The sequence below is a fragment of the Sceloporus occidentalis genome, unplaced genomic scaffold (genome assembly GCF_023333645.1).
Source record: "Sceloporus occidentalis isolate IW3139 unplaced genomic scaffold, rSceOcc1.0.p SCAF_449, whole genome shotgun sequence".
NCBI lineage: Eukaryota > Metazoa > Chordata > Lepidosauria > Squamata > Phrynosomatidae > Sceloporus > Sceloporus occidentalis.
The window spans coordinates 252,497-276,564 of record NW_028317429.1 but is presented as its reverse complement, the minus strand read 5'-3'; the positions used below and the strand labels follow the sequence as shown (position 1 = coordinate 276,564).

Below are 24,068 nucleotides of genomic sequence, written 5' to 3'. Positions count from 1 at the left end.
GCAGCAGCTGCTGGCGGTCCTCACGGACATTAGAGATGAACTGCGCCAGATCAGGGAGGAGAGAGTTGCCACCCGGCAGAACCAAGCATCCTCCCCTAGCAGCCCCCGCTTGGTTGTGAGCCCCCCACCTCAAGACAAACCCTCCAGTGCAGGCTCTTCCGCGTCCAAGACCCCCAAGTTGGCGCCGCTGGGCTCACCCGTAAGTGGGACGGTAAGGCGGAGGGGTCGCCCTCGTATCAATAGACCTACATCATCAAGCAACCAGAGCTGAACTTTGTGACTCAACCTCCTCCCCACCGCCAAATGGGTCAACGACGTCTCTGCCCCAGCGGTAGCCCACACTGGAAGCGTTCGTACGGGGATGTTGCAGTCGCGTCCTGAAGGACCACAGACCCACCGGGACCGCAGGGGGATTGTTGTGATATATTGTAAAAGGAGGCTTTACTTAGTGGAGCCCCAAAACCGTGTTGAAGCCTTCAAGGACAGAGTTTGACATTCCTTGATTCATATTTTTTTTTTTTCTCTTTTTCACCCCCCTCCATCTTTTTAATTTTTTAATATAATTTTTTTCCTTTATATATATTTCTTTATAGAAATAAACTTAGAAAATCAGTCATTTGTACCAAGAGCTAAGAAAAGAAAAAAAAAAAAAAAAAAATCGGCTCCAGAGAAGTAGATACGGCGGCAGTTATTTCTTTTAAATCCACTTAACATCCAGGCCTTGGAAACGTTTAGTTTAGTAGGATCCTTTTTTCCTCTTTCTCCCCTGGGGGGGTTAAATATCAATTTAAGAGAAAACAAAAAACCCCCAGAGAATGATGTTGAAGCTTTTAGTTTTATATACCTTTCTGAAACTTTTTTTTTTTTGTTTTGTTTGTTTCTTTTCAGAAACTCTGTAGAAAATGAGTGTAAATTTTGTTGTCCCCCCCCCCCCCCCTCGTTTTCTATGGTTAGACGCGAGAATCGGCAGCCCTGCCCGGGGCCCGTTGACTCCGGTCGCGCATGAACTAGTGTACAGGTTTTTACTGAGACCCGTTTAGTTTGGAAGCCCCACGGACAGAACGGTGGGGTTGGCGGGGGGTTATGGAGGATCTGATGGATTAATTTAGGATGTTCTACGATAAACGCCTTTTTTTTTTTTTTTTCTTTTTTTTGCCCAGTAACTGGACCTTTTAAACTTTTCATGCAATAAAGGATGGATTTTTATGAATATTTCACATTCTTTCGTTTGTCTGATACGTTGAAGGGTTTTGTGCCCAAAATCATGTAAGAAATGATGACTTTTACAAGGTTTGTTCTTTGGGGAGGGGGGATTGTGGTAACAAAACAGACATATTTATGTATATAAAATATTGTAACAAGTATACAAGCTTAGATACCCTGCCAAAAGATACAATTAACTCCTTTGCCACCAACGACTTAGCTTGAATGTCATTAAAATATGCCCCTACAGGACCAATGACATACCTGGTACGTCATCGATTTAAAATGGAAACAAAAAAAAAAACAGGCTGGCTTTGCCAGGTCACAAAACCAGTGAGTCCACAGCGCAGTCCCTGCACTTAGGTGTATGTGATCACTTCTACAGCCAATCACATTCGTGGATAGAGGCAGGTGACGAAGTCTCCTCATTGTGATCGTGAACTGGAGAGCCGGAACACACATTGAACCAGGGATAGGTAGGGGTTAAAATATTTTTTTTTATATATTTGTGGTCTTCAATGGGTTAAGAACCCCGAGAAAGGAGGCAAAAACGATTGAACCCCCTAATAAAACAACAAGTTAATAAGCAGGAGCTTTAGGCTGCCCGTTACCGAGATGCACGTCTCATCTGTTGTGCAAAGGGTTAAAGAGCGGGGGAGGGGTATTTTCTCAGATTAAATGAAGTTTAAAGCATATTTTATTTTATATACGGTAATTATAACGGCGGCTCCGGGGCAGATGAAATAAAAAATACTCGGGGTCTCCGCCTCCCGTCCACAGGCAGCAGACCAGCAGTCGCATCGATTAACCCGGGAACTGCCGCGGAGGGCTCTGGGAAGCGCAGTCCTGGCGCTGCCGCGGAGGCCTCTGGGAAATGTAGTGCTGATGCTGGCGCACTGCCGTTGGTCCTGAGGGCCTGCGGACTCCAGTTCCCGACAGCACGCGGTGCCTTCACTGCTGATAGGGGTCAGTAACGGTATTTACCCTGCTGGAGGTGCGCGGCTTTGGGGCAGAATGGCTCAGGTGAGGGGCAGTTTTGTATCTTTGGTGTGAGAGCGGACTTCCTGTGTGTCTCTGGGGGCAGAAGGACAGACCGACGTCCCCTTGTGCCTGCACAGATTGCTGCCGGTCCTGTGTCTGTCTCTCTATCCCTAGGCCCTGTCTGGGTGTCTCCATCAGCGGTTAGTATTGTTATTAATATGCATAATAATAATAATATAGAGACTGAGTATAAATCTGATTTATTGCCCCCACGAGATCATCTGCCCCACGCGCTGCCGCCTGAGGCTATAGGACACTCGACTGCTGTCTCTCTCTGTCTCTGTCTCTCTCTCTCTGTCTCTGTCTCTCTCTCTCTGCGCTGAGTGTCCTGCAATATAATAAAAGCCGCATCTCTCGCTGAAGTCGTTTCCTTTAATGGGCCGATGTAGCAAACACTGTAAAGTTACATAATCTTTTAAGACCTCGGAGGTCTCTTCGTGACGAGCGGGACGCTGGGGGTCATTGCTCTGCCTTGAAGGTTGTTGCATTAGGGTGACGGAGCCCTGCCTCGCCTCTCCGTAGATAAAACTTGGTTCCGGCTGCCAGCGGGGAATGCGTGTAGCGGAGGATGCGCATGCACGCGTGTCACGCAATTACTCCAAATGTATGGCTGTGGTTTTAACCCTTTACCCGCTTCCTTTTGCCCCAGGTGCCCCCGACGTTCGATGACGTGGCCGTGTATTTTTCGCGCAGTGAGTGGAACAGCCTGAGCCCCACTCAGAAGGAGCTGTACAAGTGGGTGATGAGGGAGAACTACGAGTGGCTGCTCTCTCTGGGTAAATGAGTGTGTGGGGGGGTAAATGAGTGTGTGGGGGGGTAAATGAGTGTGTCGGGGGGTAAGGGTTAATTGAAAGGGACACTCAGCTATCATGCATTAAAATGGATCTGGTGGCTCGAGTGTCTCTTTAAGAAGCATGAGAGTTGGCCAGACGTGTGGGGGCCCGGCGCGTGTCTCTCTCGCCCCGCGGGGCCCGGTGCGCCTCTCTCGCCCCGCGGGGCCCGGTGCGCCTCTCTCTCGCCCCGCGGGGCCCGGTGCGCCTCTCTCTCGCCCCGCGGGGCCCGGTGCGCCTCTCTCTCGCCCCGCGGGGCCCGGTGCGCCTCTCTCTCGCCCCGCGGGGCCCGGTGCGCCTCTCTCTCGCCCCGCGGGGCCCGGTGCGCGTCTCTCTCGCCCCGCGGGGCCCGGGGCGTCTCCCCGGCGGGGTATTATGACCGTGAATAAAGTAACGTGGCTGTTGCCGGGGTCTCCGGTCCGTCCGTCTGATTTCGCCGTTTAACTCTTGCAGGTTACTCCGCAGACAAGCCGGATATCGTGGCCCGGATCGAGGTGGGAGAGGAGCTGTGGTCCGATGGCGGCCCAGGTGAGAAGCAACCCCCTTCCACGCCGAAACCCTATGTAAATCCACACAGGCAGGTGATATAGGGGGGCAGAAGCCCTGACGAGGCGGGTGATTATAGGGGGAGGAATGATAGTAAATATCTATGTTTTATGATAAGTTCTGTCTTTCTTTAGCAGGCGCAGCGGCTGTCAGATCGTATAACGTCAAGCACTTCATACGGGAAAGCATTCTCCGCGAGGAGAGCTTTACCCGCGCTCCTGGCGCCCATGTGATCCGATGCGAGGATCCCCCGCCGAGGGCCTTCCGCGGGATCCTTCTTAAAACCCCTGAGAGTCCGTCTTCCGGCGAGTCGTATCCGTGTCAGCAATGTGACAAGGTGTTCCTGCTGAGACCGGCCCTCCTCCGGCACCTGAGGACTCACACGGCGTGGAAGCAGTACCGGTGCCGCGAGTGCCACAACACGTTCTTCCAGAAATCCGACCTCATCAAGCACCTGCAGATCCACAGCGGGAAGCGGCCGCACCTCTGCAGCGAGTGCGACAAAGCCTTCGTCCACCACTCCGAGCTCGTCAAGCACCAGAGGACGCACACGGGCGAGAGACCCTACGCCTGCGCGGAGTGCGCCCGCCGCTTCGTCCAGAAGTCTGCGCTCAACAATCACATGAGGACGCACACGGGCGAGAAGCCCTTCAAGTGTCAGCAGTGCGACAAGAGCTTCTCGCAGAACTCGGATCTTGTTATTCACCTCCGGACCCACACCGGGGAGCGGCCCTACCGGTGCACGGAATGCGACAAGGCCTTCGTCCGCAGCTCGGACCTCATGAAGCACGAGAGGACGCACACGGGCGAGAGACCCTACGCCTGCCCCGAGTGCGACCGCCGCTTCGTCCAGAGGTCGGCCCTCAACAATCACATGCGGAAGCACACGGGCGAGAAGCCGTACGGCTGCGATCGCTGCGGCAAGAGGTTCATCGAGAACTCGTATCTGGTGAAGCACCTGAGGATCCACACCGGGGAGAGGCCGTACTCCTGCCGCGTCTGCGGCCTCTGCTTCAGCACGCACTACGCCACGGTGCGGCACGAGCGGACGCGCCATTAGGACTCCCTCCAGACGTGGCGGCCGTTCCAACAGGGACATCGTCCCCGCCGGGCCATGAGCCGCCAAACAGGAAGCGTTAACGATATACAGACCGCGGGAAGCAATTCTTACTTTATTACTTGTATCAGGTAGAAAGATTAAAAATGCTGTGCAGCCGTTTGTATGATTCTCGCTCTGTTATCTGATCCCCGATCTACTAAACACCGCGTCTCCTTATCATACTGCCTCGGGGGGGGGGGGGGACAGAATGCCTCAGTCTTAATCACCCAGCCAGACTCTCTGACTAATGAAAGTCTATGGAGGGACGGACTTCATTAGTATTGTCATAAATAATGAGCTCAGTGTGGTGTTTGAGCCGGGAAAGACCTGCAAAATATCACATGACTGACAGCGAGGGCGGCTCCAATGAGATAAAACCAGGTTTTTGTCACCAACCGACATTACTGTATACAGTGCTGGGGGGGGGTTATATTACTGTATGCAGCACTGGGGTTATATTACTGTATACAGCGCTGGGGGTTATATTACTGTATACAGTGCTGGGGGGGGGGTTATATTACTGTATAAGGTGCCCGTGGGGGTTATATTACTCTATACAGCAGATAAAAATAATTTTTCCATGTGACTCCCCCTTTAACCTGTGATGTGCCAGGGTGCTGGTCATGCATGTGGTGCTGGCAGGGTTAATGGTGCAGGTTGGGGGTTAAGTAAAGAATTTTGCACAAACATCGACCTAAATGTTTTGTGTGAAAACATTCAAAAAAAACCAAAAACAGGCTCTACCTCTTGTGCTACTGCCCTTACACACACCTGCCCATAAACACACATATACAGATACACTGCCCTTACACACACCTGCCCATGAACACGCATACACTGCCCTGACACATGACTGCTCATACAGACTTGCCCATAAACACACACACAAGCTTACAAACACACACACGGCCCTTACACCTCTTTCTCCCCATCTCTTACCTTTCTAATCTTCCATCCTCCACCATCCACTAAGGAAGGTCTGTCAATCCAGGCCTCTGCTTTAGTGCTCCCTCATCACCATGCGCCGGCTATTGATGTAGAGCGCGGGGATGACGTCATAACTCGGCATCATTCGCCGGCGAGTAGTGATGAGGGAGCGGGAAAGCCGGAGTCTGAAGTGACGGACCTCGCACTCACTAATGTTGGGTTAGAGGGAGATTGTGATCTCCCCAACTAGTCCTGCGGCTGCTGATCGGGCGGCTGTGCGCCCCCTCGCCTCTCTTACCCCTCCTACAGCCCTGCCGGGAGCCGCCGCTGGTCATCCGCTTCCATGCCGTATAAAGCATTGGGATATAACGTGGGTCTCCGAGCCGCCGGCGTTCTAATAAATAAATGAATGAATTCTGATAAATCCGCGCGGAACCTACCACTGGGAACACGTGGGGGCGTTCCATTACAAGCACAGGTCCTATGCCAAGAGTTCTGTGTTGTCTTTTTTCCAGGCACTCCTATTTTTGGCTGGCTGCGAGTGATTGGGGTTGTTGGCAAACATAATTCATAGTTGCTGATATTCAACAAGTTGAACCCCTCAAGTACCCGTTTACCCCCCTTCATGTTATTATCCCCATCATACTGCCCCCTGCTGGCTGCAGCCTTCGCCGTCGTCTGGTGGCCTGCTGGGGCAAACTTCTTTGTGGTCGCGAAGGGGTTAACTACCGTTTTTGGGGGGGGGGGGTTGCAAACGGATTGGGTTTCAGCGGCTCCCCGGAATCTGAATTTATATGCTGCCTTACGGTGCGCCTCCCCTTTAACCCCTTCAGTCCCGGGGTTGTTTTTTGTTGCCCCAGTGACCGTACCTTTTTATTTTTACCATTTTTACCATATATGGGTTTAATTAAGATTCCCTTTTCCGAGAACCCGCACAAATCTTTTTTTTGGGGGGCTTTCTATTGAAAATATTAGCAATAATAATAATAATAATAATAATACATAATAATATTTAGCGATTTTTCTGCAGGTGTTTTTCGTATTTCAGTCTTTAATTAAAAGTTTTAATAAGCTGTGGCTTATAAGCGGGACTGCAGCCTTTTCATTATGGTTGCGACTGGTTCCTATCCGGTAGAAGGACCATGTCCTTTACAGGGATAATCCGGTAGAAGGACCATGTCCTATCCGGTAGAAGGACCATGTCCTTTATAGGAGATCGCTTGCTCAGTGGGTGTGAGCTATTTTTTATCCAGCAAAATTACCTTTTGCCCCCTAGTGGTCAGGTCCTGTACAGCGATAGGAACTATCCAACTCATGTAAAGAGAGCTAGTTTCTATCCCTGTAAAGGACCTTTTGCTCCATCGTGGCCAGGTCCTGTTAACGGATAGGAACTAGATGGTTCATGGTGAGAAATCTAGTTTCCATCCAGCTAAAGGACTTTTATACCTTCAGCTAACAATGGTCCTAGACAGTTCTTAGTGAGAAATCTTGTTTCCATGGTCAAAAAGGCAAGAAACAAAAAGGCAGAAACATTATCTATTAGATTTTATTTAATCTAACGCGGTTTCATAACATACCCATAGATATGCCTAATAATAATTGTGTTAATGGGTACCGACGTGTCCTTTTTATGACTCCAATTGTCTTCCATCTGTCCTGGATTCACACCTTAACCCTGTGTGGTCCCTAATCACCTGAGCAGGAGAAAGGCTCCATTGGCTGTGTCTTTCTTGGATATTCTCCCTTGTGTATGGCGGTCCGACGCACACAGCTGAGCGGTTCCCACTACCTTTGCACTTGTCCGCTGCACAATACTCTGTGGGCAACAGCTTATGCCTGGCTCCTATTCCAAAAAGCCGCCACCATGAGGACGTAATCTATTAATCTACCCGTCACTAAAAAGTTAATGTTTTGTGAGTGGTTGAGATAGACTGTAGAAGAAAACAGTATAAACATCTAGTTAAAGAAAAAAACAAACAAAAAAAAAACAAAACAGATTTTTAATTGCAATTCCAGATATATTACATGCGTTCTGTTCATTGAATTATTCGTGAACATATATTATTATTATTACTATGATTTTGAAACATATACAGCTGTTGCTTTATTTTATCACATTCTCATATACATTGTGAAGGTCTCAATTACAGACGTGGCATTTAGTCTATAACAAATGAGTCTATTCACTAAAAAATGATGTGCAGGAGAGTTGAGCGGAGGCGCGAGAGACGCACTCACTGGAACAGAGAGAGACAAAGCGAGACACACTCACTGGCACAGAGAGAGACAGTCTGAGACACTCACTGGCACAGAGAGAGACAGTGAGACACTCACTGGCACAGAGAGAGAGACAGTCTGAGACACTCACTGGCACAGAGAGAGAGAGAGAGAGAGAGAGAGAGAGTCTGAGACACTCACTGGCACAGAGAGAGAGAGAGTCTGAGACACTCACTGGCACAGAGAGAGAGAGTCTGAGACACTCACTGGCACAGAGAGAGAGAGAGTCTAAGACACTCACTGGCACAGAGAGAGAGAGAGAGTCTGAGACACTCACTGGCACAGAGAGAGAGAGAGAGAGAGAGTCTAAGACACTCACTGGCACAGAGAGAGAGAGAGAGAGAGAGAGAGTCTGAGACACTCACTGGCACAGAGAGAGAGAGAGTCTGAGACACTCACTGGCACAGAGAGAGAGAGTCTGAGACACTCACTGGCACAGAGAGAGAGAGAGTCTAAGACACTCACTGGCACAGAGAGAGAGAGTCTGAGACACTCACTGGCACAGAGAGAGAGAGAGAGTCTGAGACACTCACTGGCACAGAGAGAGAGAGTCTGAGACACTCACTGGCACATAGAGAGAGACACACACTCTGACAGAGAGAGAGAGAGAGACACACACGCTGACACAGAGAGGCACACACACACACACTCACTGGCACAGAGAGAGAGAGAGACAATCACTGGCACAGAGAGAGAGAGACACACAATCGCTGGCACAGAGAGAGACACAATCACTGGCACAGAGAGACACACAATCACTGGCACAGAGAGCGACACAATCACTGGCACAGAGAGACACACAATCACTGGCACAGAGAGCGACACAATCACTGGCACAGAGAGCCACACAATCACTGGCACAGAGAGCGACACAATCACTGGCACAGAGAGACACACAATCACTGGCACAGAGAGCGACACAATCACTGGCACAGAGAGACACACAATCACTGGCACAGAGAGCGACACAATCACTGGCACAGAGAGCGACACAATCACTGGCACAGAGAGAGAGAGAGACTCACTGTGAATTATTTCACAGATTCACGTTCTCTTCTGCCTCCATAATATTCTGTATTTTCAGGAGTTCTGTTAAAGCTTCATCCTCACATCCCATGTTATTGAAAAAGAAACAGCAGCCCAGCACAGCCCATTTGCAGTCATTTGCACTTCCCGCGCTGCTGCTTCTTCTTCTTCCTGTAGTTCTAGCCGCTACCTTTTCATTATTCCTCCTCCTTTGGCATTTTCTGCCCCCCCCCCTGCTCTTTATTTACACCTTCATGGGGTTCTCCTATCAGGGCAGATTCTCAGCAGTCACAATGATTTTCCCCTCCTATCAGTAACTACACACCGGCGGGTATATAACGGACGGATCTGTGCAATGTAGTCCTTGCGCTGTCGCGGAGGGATCTGGGAAATGTACTAATGTAGTCCTTGCGCTGCCGCGGAGGGATCGGGGAAATGTAGTCCTTGCGCTTCCGCGTAGGCATCTGGGAAATGTAGTCCTTGCGCTGCCGCGGAGGGATCTGGGAAAAGTAGTCCTGGCTCTGCCATTGGTCAGGCTGTCCCGTGGACTCCATTTCCCAGCAGCCCCGGGCTCTGCAGTTGGTGTTCGGTAGTTCTGTTTCTCTTCCTGGCAGGACTTGGTGCGCTGCACCGGGGCAGAATGGCTCAGGTAAGGGGTATTGCTCCTGTCTGTACACACCTGGGGCAGACAGAGGGACCTGCGCCATGTCTGTCTGGACACTTTGCTGTCACTCTGTCTCTGTTTGGACCATGTGATGTTTGTATTGTCGCCAATCATTTCACTCGTTGCTGCTCTTTCCGTGTTAAGTAACTGATTTCCCCTGCGAGCTCATATACACCCCCCCATAATAACCCCCTCTCCCCATATATACCCCCCCATATATATACTCCGCATACACCCCACATACACCCCCCCCCCTCTCATATATGCTCCTCATACACTCCCCTGCATACCCCACATATACCCCCGGAAGGTTGTTGCATTAGGGTGGCGGAGCCCTGCCTCGCCCCTCCGTGGATAAAAGTAACGTGACCGGGTAGTAGTGGAGTTTGGTTCCGGCTGCCAGCGGGGAATGCGTGTAGCGGAGGATGCGCATGCACGCGTGTCACGCAATTACTCCAAATGTATGGCTGTGGTTTTAACCCTTTACCTGCTTCCTTTTGCCCCAGGTGCCCCCGACGTTCGATGACGTGGCCGTGTATTTCTCGCGCAGTGAGTGGAACAGCCTGAGCCCCACTCAGAAGGAGCTGTACAAGTGGGTGATGAGGGAGAACTACGAGTGGCTGCTCTCTCTGGGTAAATGAGTGTGTGGAAGGGGTAAATGAGTGTGTCGGGGGGGTAAATGAGTGTGTCGGGGGGTAAGAGTTAATTGAAAGGGACACTCAGCTATCATGCATTAAAATGGATCTGGTGGCTCGAGTGTCTCTTTAAGAAGCATGAGAGTTGGCCAGACATGTGGGGGGCCCGGCACGTGTCTCTCTCGCCCCGCGGGGCCCGGTGCGTGTCTCTCTCGCCCCGCGGGGCCCGGTGCGTGTCTCTCTCGCCCCGCGGGGCCCGGTGCGTGTCTCTCTCGCCCCGCGGGGCCCGGTGCGTGTCTCTCTCGCCCCGCGGGGCCCGGTGCGTGTCTCTCTCGCCCCGCGGGGCCCGGTGCGTCTCCCCGGCGGGGTATTATGACCGTGAATAAAGTAACGTGGCTGTTGCCGGGGTCTCCGGTCCGTCCGTCTGAATTTGCAGTTTAACTCTTGCAGGTTACTCCGCAGACAAGCCGGATATCGTGGCCCGGATCGAGGTGGGAGAGGAGCCGTGGTCCGACGGGGGCCCAGGTGAGAAGTAAAGCGGGGTAACGAATAACCCCTTCCACGCCAAAACCCTATGTAAATCCACACAGGAGAAGCTTTCGGGAAATGAGCCATTTATTTATTATCATATTGTGTGAAAAGTCACGTCTTCTCTTTAGTAACATAGTAACATAGTTCATAAGGTTGAAAAAAGACCAAAGTCCATCAAGTTCAACCTATATACATATTGTGTCCCTACTGTGTTGATCCAGAGGAAGGCAAAAAACCCTTATGAAGCAGATGCCAATTGCCCCAAACCAGGGGGAAAATTCCTTCCCGACTCCAAATACGGCAATCAGAATAAATCCCTGGATCAACGTTCTGTCCCTAATATCCAGAACTTGTAATATTATTGCTTTCAAGAAACACGTCCAGGCTCCTTTTGAACTCTTTTATTGAGTTTCCCATCACCACTTCCTCTGGCAGAGAGTTCCATAATCTCACCGCTCTTACTGTAAAGAACCCCCGTCTGTGCTGGTGTAGAAACCTTCTTTCCTCCAACCGTAGAGGATGTCCCCTTGTTATAGATACAGTCCTGGGTATAAATAGGTCCTGGGAGTGATCTCTGTACTGCCCCCTTATATATTTATACATAGTTATTAAGTCCCCCCTAAGCCGTCTTTTTTCCAAACTAAATAACCCCAATTCTGATAATCTTTCTGGGTACTGTAGTCCTCCCCTTCCCCTTATTACTCTGGTTGCCCGTCTTTGAACCCTCTCCAGCTCCACTATATCTTTCTTGTACACTGGTGCCCAGTACTGTACACAGTATTCCATGTGTGGTCTGACTAGTGACTTGTACAGTGGTAGAATTATTTCCTTGTCGTGGGCATCTATGCCCCTTTTGATGTACCCCATGATTTTATTTGCCTTAGCAGCAGCTGCCTGACACTGGTCGCTACAGGTAAATTTACTGTTAACTAAAACTCCTAAGTCCTTTTCCATGTCAGTCGTCCCCAGTGTTTTCCCATTTAATACATATTCCCAGCCTGGATTTTTCTTCCCCATGTGCATAACCTTACATTTATCTGTGTTGAACCTCATCTGCCACATCCCAGCCCAAGCCTCCAACCTATGCATTTGTAATCGTGCACTGTCCTCTATTGTGTTAACCACGTTACAGAGCTTAGTATCGTCTGCAAAGATTGATACTTTACTATACAATCCCTCTACAAGGTCATTAATAAATATATTAAAAAGAATAGGACCCAAAACTGACCCCTGTGGTACCCCACTAGCAACAGTCACCCACTCAGAGTATGTACCATTAATAACCACCCTCTGTTTCCTATCACTGAGCCAGTTACTTACCCCCATACACACATTCTCCCCCAGCCCAAGCATTCTCATTTTATGTACGAGCCTTTTATGTGGCACCGTATCAAATGCTTTGGAAAAATCAAGATATATGACATCCAGCGATTCACCCCGATCCAGTCTTGAGCTCACCTCCTCATAAAAGCTGATCAGGTTAGTTTGACCGATCCCTTGTAAACCCAATGCTGATATGGAGTCATACACTTATTTTCATTGAGATTCTCCAAAATAGCATCTCTTAGGAAACCCTCAAACAGTTTACACACAACAGAGGTTAGACTAACAGGCCTATAATTTCCTTCGGCAGACAATGCAGCCGCCGGCGAATCCGACGTCCAGATGGAGGTCGATAGAGCGACGGTGGTGAAAGTCGAGGCGCCCTTTGGATATGAAGCGGGAGAGGCCGTCGTCTCTGCCGGTCCGGGGGCCGAGTCTCAGGACTTCGCCCCCCCCGCGTCGCCCCCGGGTGATAGGCCGTACCAGTGCTGGGACTGCCCGAAAAGTTATAAGCGGAGTGCCGCGCTGACCAAGCACCGGTGGACGCACGCCCGGGAGAAGCCGTTCTGCTGCTCCGTCTGCTCCAAGGGCTTCATCCAGAACTCGGACTTGGTGAAACATCACCGAATCCACACGGGGGAGAAGCCGTACCGCTGCCACATCTGCGACAGACGGTTCGTGGAAAGCTCTGCCCTGACCAAACACAAAATGACGCACAGCGCCGCACGCCCCCCTCCGCGGGGAAAGAAGATCTGCCTCAAGGGATCAGATCTCAGTAGACCCGAAAGGACACGCGGGGCAGGTGAGAAGCAACGCGGGGTAAGGAATAACCCCTTCCACGCCAAAACCCAATGTAAATCCACACAGGAGAAGCTTTCGGGAAATGAGCCATTTATTTATTATCATATTGTGTGAAAAGTCACATCTTCTCTTTCCTTCGGCAGACAAAGCAGCCGCCGGCGAATCCGACGTCCAGACCGGCAAAGCCTCGCGGCAGGTCGATAGAGAGACGGTGGTGAAAGTCGAGGCGCCCTTTGGATATGAAGCTGGAGAGGCCGTCGTCTCTGCCGGTCAGGGGGCCGAGTGTCAGGACTTCGGCCCCCCCGCGTCGCCCCCGGGTGATAGGCCGTACCAGTGCTGGGACTGCCCGAAAAGTTATAAGCGGAGTGCTGCGCTGTCCAAGCACCGGCGGACGCACGCCCGGGAGAAGCCGTTCCGCTGCTCCGTCTGCTCCAAGGGCTTCATCCAGAACTCGGACTTGGTGAAACATCACCGAATCCACACGGGGGAGAAGCCGTACCGCTGCCACATCTGCGACAGACGGTTCGTGGAAAGCTCTGCCCTGATCAGACACAAAATGACGCACAGCGCCGCACGCCCCCCTCCGCGGGGCAAGAAGATCTGCCTCAAGGGATCAGCTCTCAGTAGACCCGAAAGGAAACGCGGGGAGGGTGGCACCGGTCTGTCTCCGGGGGCAGCTGAAGCGCCGGGTAGCGGCTCGGACCCCTTAAACTCTCGTAAGGAGCCCATCGGAGTTGCCGGCACTCCTTACATCTGCGCGCAATGCGGAGAGACCTTTAAACAATGGATTCCCTTGGTGAGGCACCAGGAGACCCACGTGAAGCATCTCCCCCCACGTGTGTCGGTACTGCGGCAAGACGTTCCCGCAGAACTCTGACATGCTGAAGCATTTAATGACCCACACGGGGGGAAAGACCCTTTCAGTGCCGCCACTGCAACAAGGGCTTCGTTCAGAAATCGGACCTTGTTAAACACGTCAGGCACCAACACACCGAGGAGAGGCCGTACTCCTGCCACGTCTGCGGCCTCTGCTTCAGCACGCACTACGCCACGGTGCGGACGGAGTGGACTCCCTCCAGACGTGGCAGCCGTTCCAACAGGGACATCGTCCCCGACGGGCCATGAGCCGCCAAACAGGAAGCGTTAACGATATACAGACCGCGGGAAGCAATTCTTACTTTATTACTTGTATCAGGTAAAAAGATAAAAAATGCTGTGCAGCCATTTGTATCTGAGCCTCTATCTACTAAACACCATGACTCCTTATCATACTGCCTGTGGGGGACAACAGAATGCCTCAGTTTTAATCACTCAGCCGGACTCTCTGACTAATGAAAGTCTATGGAGGGACGGACTTCATTAGTATTGTCATAAATAATGAGCTCAGTGTGGTGTTTGAGCCGGGAAAGACCCCCAAAATATCACATGACAGCGAGGGCGGCTCCAATGAGATAAAACCAGGTTTTTGTCACCAACCGACATTACTGTATACAGCGCTGGGGGTTATATTACTGTATACAGCGCTGGGGAGGGGTTATATTACTGTATACAGCGCTGGGGGGGGTTTATTACTGTATACAGCAGATAAAAATACTTTTTTCCTACGTATAGTGGCAGTACGTATGGGTTGTTCTTTTCCCTTAGGACAAGCTTCTGAAAGACCAATCAAAAAGTAAACTCCTCCCCTTTTACCCATAAAAGCCGGCAAACTGGAAGAGCCCTCAGTTCTTTCTTGTCCCTCGTAGGGTGAACAGCTTCGTGGATTCTTCTGATGGTGCGGCACACGGGTTGGAGGCACAAGGGCTTGGAAGCTTCAATGTCTTTGGAGATTTTTTTGTTATGGGCCCATAATCATCTGAGAGATCTATCGGCATGTCATATCAGGGGGCTTTCAATACACTGGCAGACGACCTGAGCAGGGGAAGATATTCTCAGACAGAGTGGTCTCTGAGCCCAGTTATTTTTCGACAGGTTGGTCGTCAAGTTTGGGTGTACAGAAGTAGATCTTATGGCTACAAGACAAAACAGAAAACCCCTCTTTTTGCGTTTCTCTACAAAATAGACTATTCTCATTTTCTAGACGGACTAACAGCGATATGGCAAATCAAACTAGCCTATGTGTTCCCGCGGTAGCTCTGATCCCGCGTATCCAGAAGATCAAGAAGGACAAAGCCAGGGTGCTTGCAATCCTTCCCTTCTGGCCAAACTGACCTGCTCCAGATGACGATTTGTTCTTGGGAACTTCCAGTATCTTCAGATCTACTGGGAAACCGCATAGTCCATATCCACACCATCCAGATGTTTCGCTTAACGGCATGGATGCTGCAAGGCTAATTCTACAGGAGAAGGTATTCACGGTGCTATGGCCGGTCGGTTGATAAATTCGATTAGAAGGTCTACATCAGAAATTTACCTCAGAACTTGGAGCAAGTTTTTGGAATGGTGCCAGGATCAAGAGTTCCATAGCTATCCTCCCTCTATTCCAGTCATCTTGCAGTTTCTCGAGAGGGGGTTCAATGCAGGTCTCCAGGTGGCTACCCTGAAGGGACAAGTGTCCGCCCTCGGTCACTTCTTGCTTTGGTCTTGGCCTCGGATCCCTTTTATTAGGCTATTACTCTACTTAGGCCTCTTTCCAGGTCGTCCGTTCCTCCTTGGGGTTTATCTCTAGTTTTTCAAGCTTTGTGTTCTGCGTCATTTGACCCTCTACAGGAGATATTTTTTAAAAACTCCTCTCCCTAAAAACTGCATAGAAGAGCGGGCAAATTCTGGCTCTCTCGTCATCCAGTGAGTTCATTGTCTTTCATCAGGATAAAGTAGTTCTGCATCTCCGACCGTTTTTCCTCCTAGTCTTGTCGCGGACTAACATTAACCGGCCTATAGTGTTACCCACCTTTTTTCCTAATCCTTCTTCTCCAGAAGAGATCATGTGGCATTCTTTGGATGTTGAAAGAGCTCTTCATGTCTATTTACAACGTACTGCAACAGTTTGTGCGTCAGACCACCTGTTTCTTCAGTTTCATGGGAAATCTGCGGGTCAGGAGGTGTCCAAATCTACTCTGGCTAGATGGCTTGATGGTACTATTCGTTTAGCCTACGTATCCTGTAAAGTGGATGTATCATGTCATTAAGGCGCACTCTACTAGAGCTATGTCCGTTTCCTGGGCAGCTAAAGCCTTAGCTTCCCCAGAAGAAATTTGCAAAGCGGCAACCTGGTCTTCATGGAATACTTATGTTAGCCATTATAGGCTAGACCTTTCTGCAGCTTCGGAAGCTGCCTTTGGCCTTCATGTTCTTCAAGCGGTCAATGTCTCTATCCCACCCATGTAAGGGACCTTTCTATATCCCATACGTACTGCCGGAAAAAACAATCATTTCTTAACGTAAATGTTCTTTTTCCTAGTGTAGTGGCAGTACGTAGTTCCCTCCCTTATACGTTGGAGTGAGTAGTATTTCTTGTTATTACTGAGGACAGTTTGCCGGCTTTTATGGGTAAGAGGGGAGGAGTTTACTTTTTGATTGGTCTTTCAGAAGCTTGTCCTAAGGGGAAAGAACAACCCATACCAACCACTATACTAGGAAAAAGAAAATTTACGGTAAGAAATTGTTTTTCAATGCGACTCCCCCTTTAACCTGTGATGTGCCAGGGTGCTGGTCATGCATGTGGTCCTGGCAGGGTTAATGCTGCAGGTTGGTGGTTAAGTAAAGAATTTTGCACAAACATCGACCTAAATGTTTTGTGTGAAAACATTAAAAAAAAAACACAAAACGGGCTCTACCTCCTGTGTTACTGCCCTTACACACACCTGCCCATAAACACACATATACAGATACACTGCCCTTACACACACGTGCCCATACACGCTGCCTTTACACACAACTGCCCATAAGCACACATACACTGCCCTGACACGACTGCTCATACACACTTGCCCATAAACACACACACACACACACACAGCCCTTACACCTCTTTCTCCCCATCTCTTACCTTTCTAATCTTCCATCCTCCACCATCCACTAAGGAAGATCTGTCACTCCAGGCCTCTGCTTTAGTGCTCCCTCATCACCATGCGCCGGCTATTGATGTAGAGCGTGGGGATGACATCATAACTCGGCATCGTTCGCCAGCGAGTAGTGATGAGGGAGCGCGGAAGCCAGAGTTAGAGGGAGATTGTGATCTCCCCAACTAGTCCTGCAGCTGCTGATCGGGCGACTGTGCGCCCCCTCGCCTCTCTTACCCCTCCTACAGCCCTGCCGGGAGCCACCACCAGTCATCCGTTTCCATGCCGTATAAAGCATTGGGATATAACGTGGGTCTCCGAGCCACCGGCGTTCTAATAAATAAATGAATGAATTCTGATAAATCTGCGCGGAACGTACCACTGGGAACACCGGGGGGGGGGGGGGCCTTCCATTACAAGCACAGGTCCTATGCCAAGAGTTCTGTGTTGTCTTTTTCCCAGGCACTCCTATTTTTGGCTGGCTGAGAGTGATTGGGGTTGTTGGCACACATAATTCATAGTTGCTGATATTCAACAAGTTCAACCCCTGAAGTACCCGTTTACCCCCCCCCCCTTCATGTTATCCCAATCATACTGCCCCCTGCTGGCTGCAGCCTTCACCGTCGTCTGGTGGCCTGCTGGGGCAAACTTCTTTGTGGTTGCGAAGGGGTTATACGGCATGGAAGGGGTTAACTAGCGTTTGCAGGGGGGCGGCGTGCAAACAGATTGGGTGTTTCAGCGGCTCCCCCAGAATCTGAATTTAGATGCTGCCTTACGGTGTGCCTCCCCTTTAACCCATTCAGTCCTTTTTTTTTTTTTTTTTAAATATGTTTTATTGAATTTTTCTTTTTTTGTCAAACAAGAAAACAAAGATCGGCGGGGGAAGGGAATAGGGGATGGGGGTACAATGCATATCACTCCACAAAGTACAGGCAGACAAAAAGCCCAGCACAGTGGGCGGATACAATAGCATAGAGATCACATACAGTGCCACTAAAATGCTGGAACAGAAATCACATTCCCCACCACAACAACACTCCAGATGGAAGGTGCCTGAGCATATTAGCGACAGACTCTCGTCCAGACATAAACGCTGTACGGACGCGGGACCCTAGGGGCCAATGGAAGTAGGCGATGGTGGGAGTAAGTGTGGAGGGGCGAAACTCACAGCCCAGTGGGTACAACAAGGGAAGGACAAAGAGGGTAAAAAGAGGTGGTAAACAAAAAAAAGAGGGGGGGGGACAGAATGCTCCCATACCTCTACGAAGCGACACAGCGCCCCACGAGGCAAGCGAGTCAATAGAGCCCGAACATCGGGGCTTGCAATGCATTCCATCCACATCTTCCTGTACCTCTCACTTTGATCGTCAGAGGCCATGGCTGGTTCCTCTAGAGACCTCATATGTTTCACTGTCAAGATCCACTCCCTAAAAGAAGGGGGCAAAGGGTCTTTCCAGTGAAGCGGTACTAAGGCTTTCGCGGCGTTCAGAAGGTGAGGCACTATCGATTTCTTATAACTAGCGACCGATTGGTCAGTATGATGCGGAAGGAACAAAGCAGGTGAGGACGGTATCTGACGGCCCGTGAACCGCGGCGTGAGCGAGTGGATCTGATGCCAAAATGGAACAATCCTCGGGCACTCCCACCCCTGAGCCACGTCTCCAGCACGTATCCGGCACCTCGGGGAAGGCAGCATGGAGTATATCGGGGGACCAATACCAGCGAGTCAGAAGCTTGTAAGAGGTTTCCTGCAGTTTTGTACTACGTGAGCTTTTAGGGGTGAGGAGAATTTTTTTTCCCCAATCCTTGGGGCTGAAAGAGATCTGCAGCGCCCGTTCCCAAAAGCCTTGGAAGTGTAAAGGGATAGCGCTGTGCTCGGCTCCATTGTCGGGCCGGCCCTGCCCCCGGGGTTGTTTTTTGTTGCCCCAGCGACCGTACGGTTTTTTGTTTTTTTTTACCATTTTTACCATATGTGGGTTTAATTAAGATTCCTTTTTCCGCACAGATCTTTTTTTTAGTGCTTTCTATTGAAAATAATATTAGCAATAATAATAATACATTAATAATAATATTTAGCGATTTTCTTGGATTTTTCTGCAGGTGTTTCGTATTTCGGTCTTTAATTAAAAGTTTTAATAAACTGTAGCAAAGGTTAAATTGAGTCATTAACTCCATCATTACCGGGACTGCAGCCTTTTCATTATTCCTCCTCCTTTGGCATTTTCTGCCCCCCCCTGCTCTTTATTTACACCTTCATGGGGTTCTCCTAGCAGGGCAGATTCTATCAGTAACTACACATGATAGCACCCCCGAACCCGCCCCCCGCTCTCGGTAACCGGCGGGTATATAACGGAGGGATCTGTGCGATGTAGTCCTTGCGCTGTCGCGGAGGGATCGGGGAAATGTAGTCCTTGCGCTTCCGCGGAGGGATCGGGGAAATGTAGTCCTTGCGCCTCCGCGTAGGCATCTGGGAAATGTAGTCCTTGCGCTGCCGCGGAGGGATCTGGGAAAAGTAGTCCTGGCTCTGTCATTGGTCAGGCTGTCCCGTGGACTCCATTTCCCAGCAGCCCCGGGCTCTGCAGTTGGTGTTCGGTAATTCTGTTTCTCTTCCTGACAGGGCTTGGTGCGCTGCACCGGGGCAGAATGGCTCAGGTAAGGGGTATTGCTCCTGTCTGTACACACCTGGGGCAGACAGAGGGACCTGCGCCATGTCTGTCTGGACACTTTGCTGTCACTCTGTCTCTGTTTGGACCATGTGATGTTTGTATTGTCGCCAATCATTTCACTCGTTGCTGCTCTTTCCGTGTTAAGTAACTGATTTCCCCTGCGAGCTCATATACACCCCCCCATAATAACCCCCTCTCCCCATATATACCCCCCCATATATATACTCCGCATACACCCCACATACACCCCCCCCCCTCTCATATATGCTCCTCATACACTCCCCTGCATACCCCACATATACCCCCGGAAGGTTGTTGCATTAGGGTGGCGGAGCCCTGCCTCGCCCCTCCGTGGATAAAAGTAACGTGACCGGGTAGTAGTGGAGTTTGGTTCCTGCTGCCAGCGGGGAATGCGTGTAGCGGAGGATGCGCATGCACGCGTGTCACGCAATTACTCCAAATGTATGGCTGTGGTTTTAACCCTTTACCCGCTTCCTTTTGCCCCAGGTGCCCCCGACGTTCGATGACGTGGCCGTGTATTTCTCGCGCAGTGAGTGGAACAGCCTGATCCCCACTCAGAAGGAGCTGTACAAGTGGGTGATGAGGGAGAACTACGAGTGGCTGCTCTCTCTGGGTAAATGAGTGTGTCGGGGGGGGTAAATGAGTGTGTCGGGGGGGGTAAATGAGTGTGTCGGGGGGGGTAAATGAGTGTGTCGGGGGGGGTAAGGGTTAATTGAAAGGGACACTCAGCTATCATGCATTAAAATGGATCTGGTGGCTCGAGTGTCTCTTTAAGAAGCATGAGAGTTAGGCAGACGTGTGGGGGGCCCGGTGCGTGTCTCTCTCGCCCCGCGGGGCCCGGTGCGTCTCCCCGGCGGGGTTTTATGACCGTGAATAAAGTAACGTGGCTGTTGCCGGGGTCTCCGGTCCGTCCGTCTGATTTCGCCGTTTAACTCTTGCAGGTTACTCCGCAGACAAGCCGGATATCGTGGCCCGGATCGAGGTGGGAGAGGAGCCGTGGTCCGACGGGGGCCCAGGTGAGAAGCAAAGCGGGGTAACGAATAACCCCTTCCACGCCGAAACCCTATGTAAATCCACACAGGAGAAGCTTTCGGGAAATGAGCCATTTATTATCATATTGTGTGAAAAGTCACGTCTTCTCTTTCCTTCGGCAGACAATGCAGCCGCCGGCGAATCCGACGTCCAGAAGGAGGTCGATAGAGCGACGGTGGTGAAAGTCGAGGCGCCCTTTGGATATGAAGCTGGAGAGGCCGTCGTCTCTGCCGGTCAGGGAGCCGAGTGTCAGGACTTCGCCCCCCCCGCGTCGCCCCCGGGTGATAGGCCGTACCAGTGCTGGGACTGCCCGAAAAGTTATAAGCGGAGTGCCGCGCTGACCAAGCACCGGCGGACGCACGCCCGGGAGAAGCCGTTCCGCTGCTCCGTCTGCTCCAAGGGCTTCATCCAGAACTCGGACTTGGTGAGACATCACCGAATCCACACGGGGGAGAAGCCGTACCCCTGCCTTATCTGCGACAGACGGTTCGTGGAAAGCTGTGCCCTGACCAGACACATAATGAGGCACAAGGGATCAGATCTCAGTAGGCCCGAAATGACACGCGGGGAGGGTGGCACCAGTCTGTCTCCGGGGGCAGCTGAAGCGCCGGGTAGCGGCTCGGACCCCTTAAACTCTCATAACGAGCCCATCGGAGTTGCCGGCACTCCTTACATCTGCGCGCAATGCGGAGAGACCTTTAAACAATGGATTCCCTTGGTGAGGCACCAGAAGACCCACGTGTGTCGGTACTGCCGCAAGACGTTCCCCCAGAGCTCCGACATGCTGAAGCATTTAATGACCCACGCGAGGGAAAGACCCTTTCAGTGCCGCCACTGCAACAAGAGCTTCATTCAGAAATCGGACCTTGTTAAACACGTCAGGCACCAACACGCCGAGGAGAGGCCGTTCCCGTGTCCACTCTGTGAGAAAAGCTTCAAGGAGAAGTCCCACCTCACTAACCACCAGTGGATGCACGGCGGGGAGAAGCCGTACGCGTGTCCGGTGTGCGCCAAAGGCTTCACCAAGAGCTCCTATCTTGTGTTGCACCAAAGCACGCACAGCGGCGAGCGGCCCTATAAATGCCCCCAGTGCGACAGGGGCTTCATCCAGAAGTCGGACATGATGAGGCACCAGAAGACAGTCCACGCCAGGCAGCTCGGCTCGGGGGAAGAGGTGAGCGACGGCGCGTCCGTTCCCGGCGGTTATCCATGCGCGCGATGCAGTCAGACGTTCAGCCATTGGGCGGCGTTGGTGGAGCATAAGACGCTACACAATGGGGATAAAGAGTTTGAACCAATGAAGCTTCCGCAGACGCCCGACGGGGAGAAATCCTTCCCGGGCGTCTCCATGGCCGAGAGCTTTACACACGAGACAGACGAGACTCGGCAGGATGAGGCGAATCCCCTTCTCAGACACGCGATACATTCTGCGGACACCCCGCCGACGGCCACTGCCTTCCACGAGATCGTGATTGAACAGCCTACAAAAGAGAGCGCGGACTCAAATGAGTCGCATCAATGCACCAAATGTGACAAGGTCTTCCCGCTGAGGCCGGCCCTCCTCCGGCACCTGAGGACTCACACGGCGGGGAAGTGTTAACTGTGCAGCCATTGCAATAAAAGCTTCTCCCAGGAATCAGACTTAGTTAAACATGCCCAGATCCACACCATAAAAACGGCCCTTCCGGTGCCCGGAATGCGACAAAACCTTCGTCCACAACGCGGACCTCATCAAGCACCGGCGGTCGCACTCGGGGGAAAGACCCCACGCCTGCGCGGACTGCCACAAATCCTTTGTTCTGAGGTCATCGCTGATGAAACACGTGCGAATACACACGGGCGAAGGGCCGTACGGCTGCGAGTTCTGCGGCAAGAGCTTCATCCAGAAGTCAGATCTGGTGAAGCATCAGCGAGTTCACACCGGCGAGAGGCCTTATCACTGTCCGGAGTGCGGCAAGACCTTCACGGAAGCCTCGTCCCTGATCAAACACCGGAGAATCCACGGCCAAGAGAGAGCCGCCGGAAGCCAACCGGGAGAAGATCCGCCAGCGGCAGGGGGTTCCGGAGGAGCGAAGGCGGCTTGCAGTGATGCCGTGCAGCGAACGCGGGAAGAGATTTGCGTGGAAATCGATGCTCATCAAACCTCTTCGGATCCACAGCGGCGAAAGACCCTACGAGTGCAGCCGCTGTCACGAGAGCTTCATCCAGAAGTCGGACCGCAGCGGGTCACCGACGGGTGTGAAGCCCAAGAGTTTAACGCCAAAGCGGGATGTCGTTAATCACGAGCGGGTGAAAAGCCGTATTCGAGCCGTTTCTGTGGTCTCCTCTTTAGTTCGCTGTAAGCCGCCGGCCGGCATTAGTGAACGCGCCGTGAGAATAGACTGCAGGCGGGGCTCGATGGCTGACCGCTCATTGGCTCCGATCATAGATGGATGGAACCGTCTCCCGCCCCCGGTAGGAATCCAAGATGGCTGCCAAAATAACCAAACTCAAACCAGCCTGCCTATTAATAGTGTATGGAGAGTGTGAAAGCTTAACCTCTAATGTGCCAGGGTGCTGCAGGGGTTACTAGCGTAAGGTGTCCGGTGACGGTTACGTTAAATTATTACAAGGTAAACGATGATTTCTCTTCTAACAGCTGGTTTGTGATGTCGGCATTTGATGTCATAACCACCACAGTCTAAAAATGATTCCAATAAATGGTTAATAACGGCGTTTTAATAAAGCGAAGTGATCCTCCGCGCCTCCGACTCCAAGAGCTCAGCGTCGTCTTTCTTTGCGTTTGTCGTGTATTCTGATTTTGGCCGGCTGAGAGTGATTAGGGTACAGCGTCCTTTTATCCCCCGTTTGCTCCCAGCAGCCGTTAAATACAGGAGGGAAGAGCCGTCCATATAAAAAAAAAAATGCTAAAATTAAGCAATATCCGCTTAAATTCAGGTGGTTAGAAGTCGGCGAGCGTTCTCTGGGGTTAGGGGGTCTTCGTTCTGCGCCGGACCCCCCCCGCCGGTGCGTTCGCTCCTCAGCCGCCCGTATCCCGGGTAAGTAAACGTTTTACGCCACGATCAGAAAATCCAGTGCGGAACCCAACGTGATTAACTTCGTTGCGATCGTTTCCGATAATCCCGTTATAAACGTATTCTTACAAAAAAAGCTTAATCGGATGAAATCTTATCAGCGACTCCGTGTCCAGCCGTGGTGTAAAACGGAATAAATATTAGTCCAAAAACTATTTAATAAAAAATATTCAAATATTAAGTTAAAAAAATATTACTTGGTAGAAATTAAAAATATATTTACAAAAATTAGACTTTTAATAGATTAAACGTAAAATGTTTGTGTGTATAATATATATATATATATAATGTGCAAATTATACAGAATAATCTCAAAATGATGAAATTTAGCAGCTACTGTCTGGGTCCTTAATCCAGGAGATAGTTTATGT

The 24,068-nt window shown here is 51.0% G+C and overlaps 1 pseudogene; it reads left to right on the top strand.

Moving 5' to 3' along the window:
* Positions 1 to 2,217: 2,217 nt before the first annotated feature.
* On the top strand, positions 2,218 to 22,902 carry LOC149271924 (uncharacterized; annotated as a pseudogene).
* The last annotated feature ends 1,166 nt before the right edge of the window (positions 22,903 to 24,068 follow it).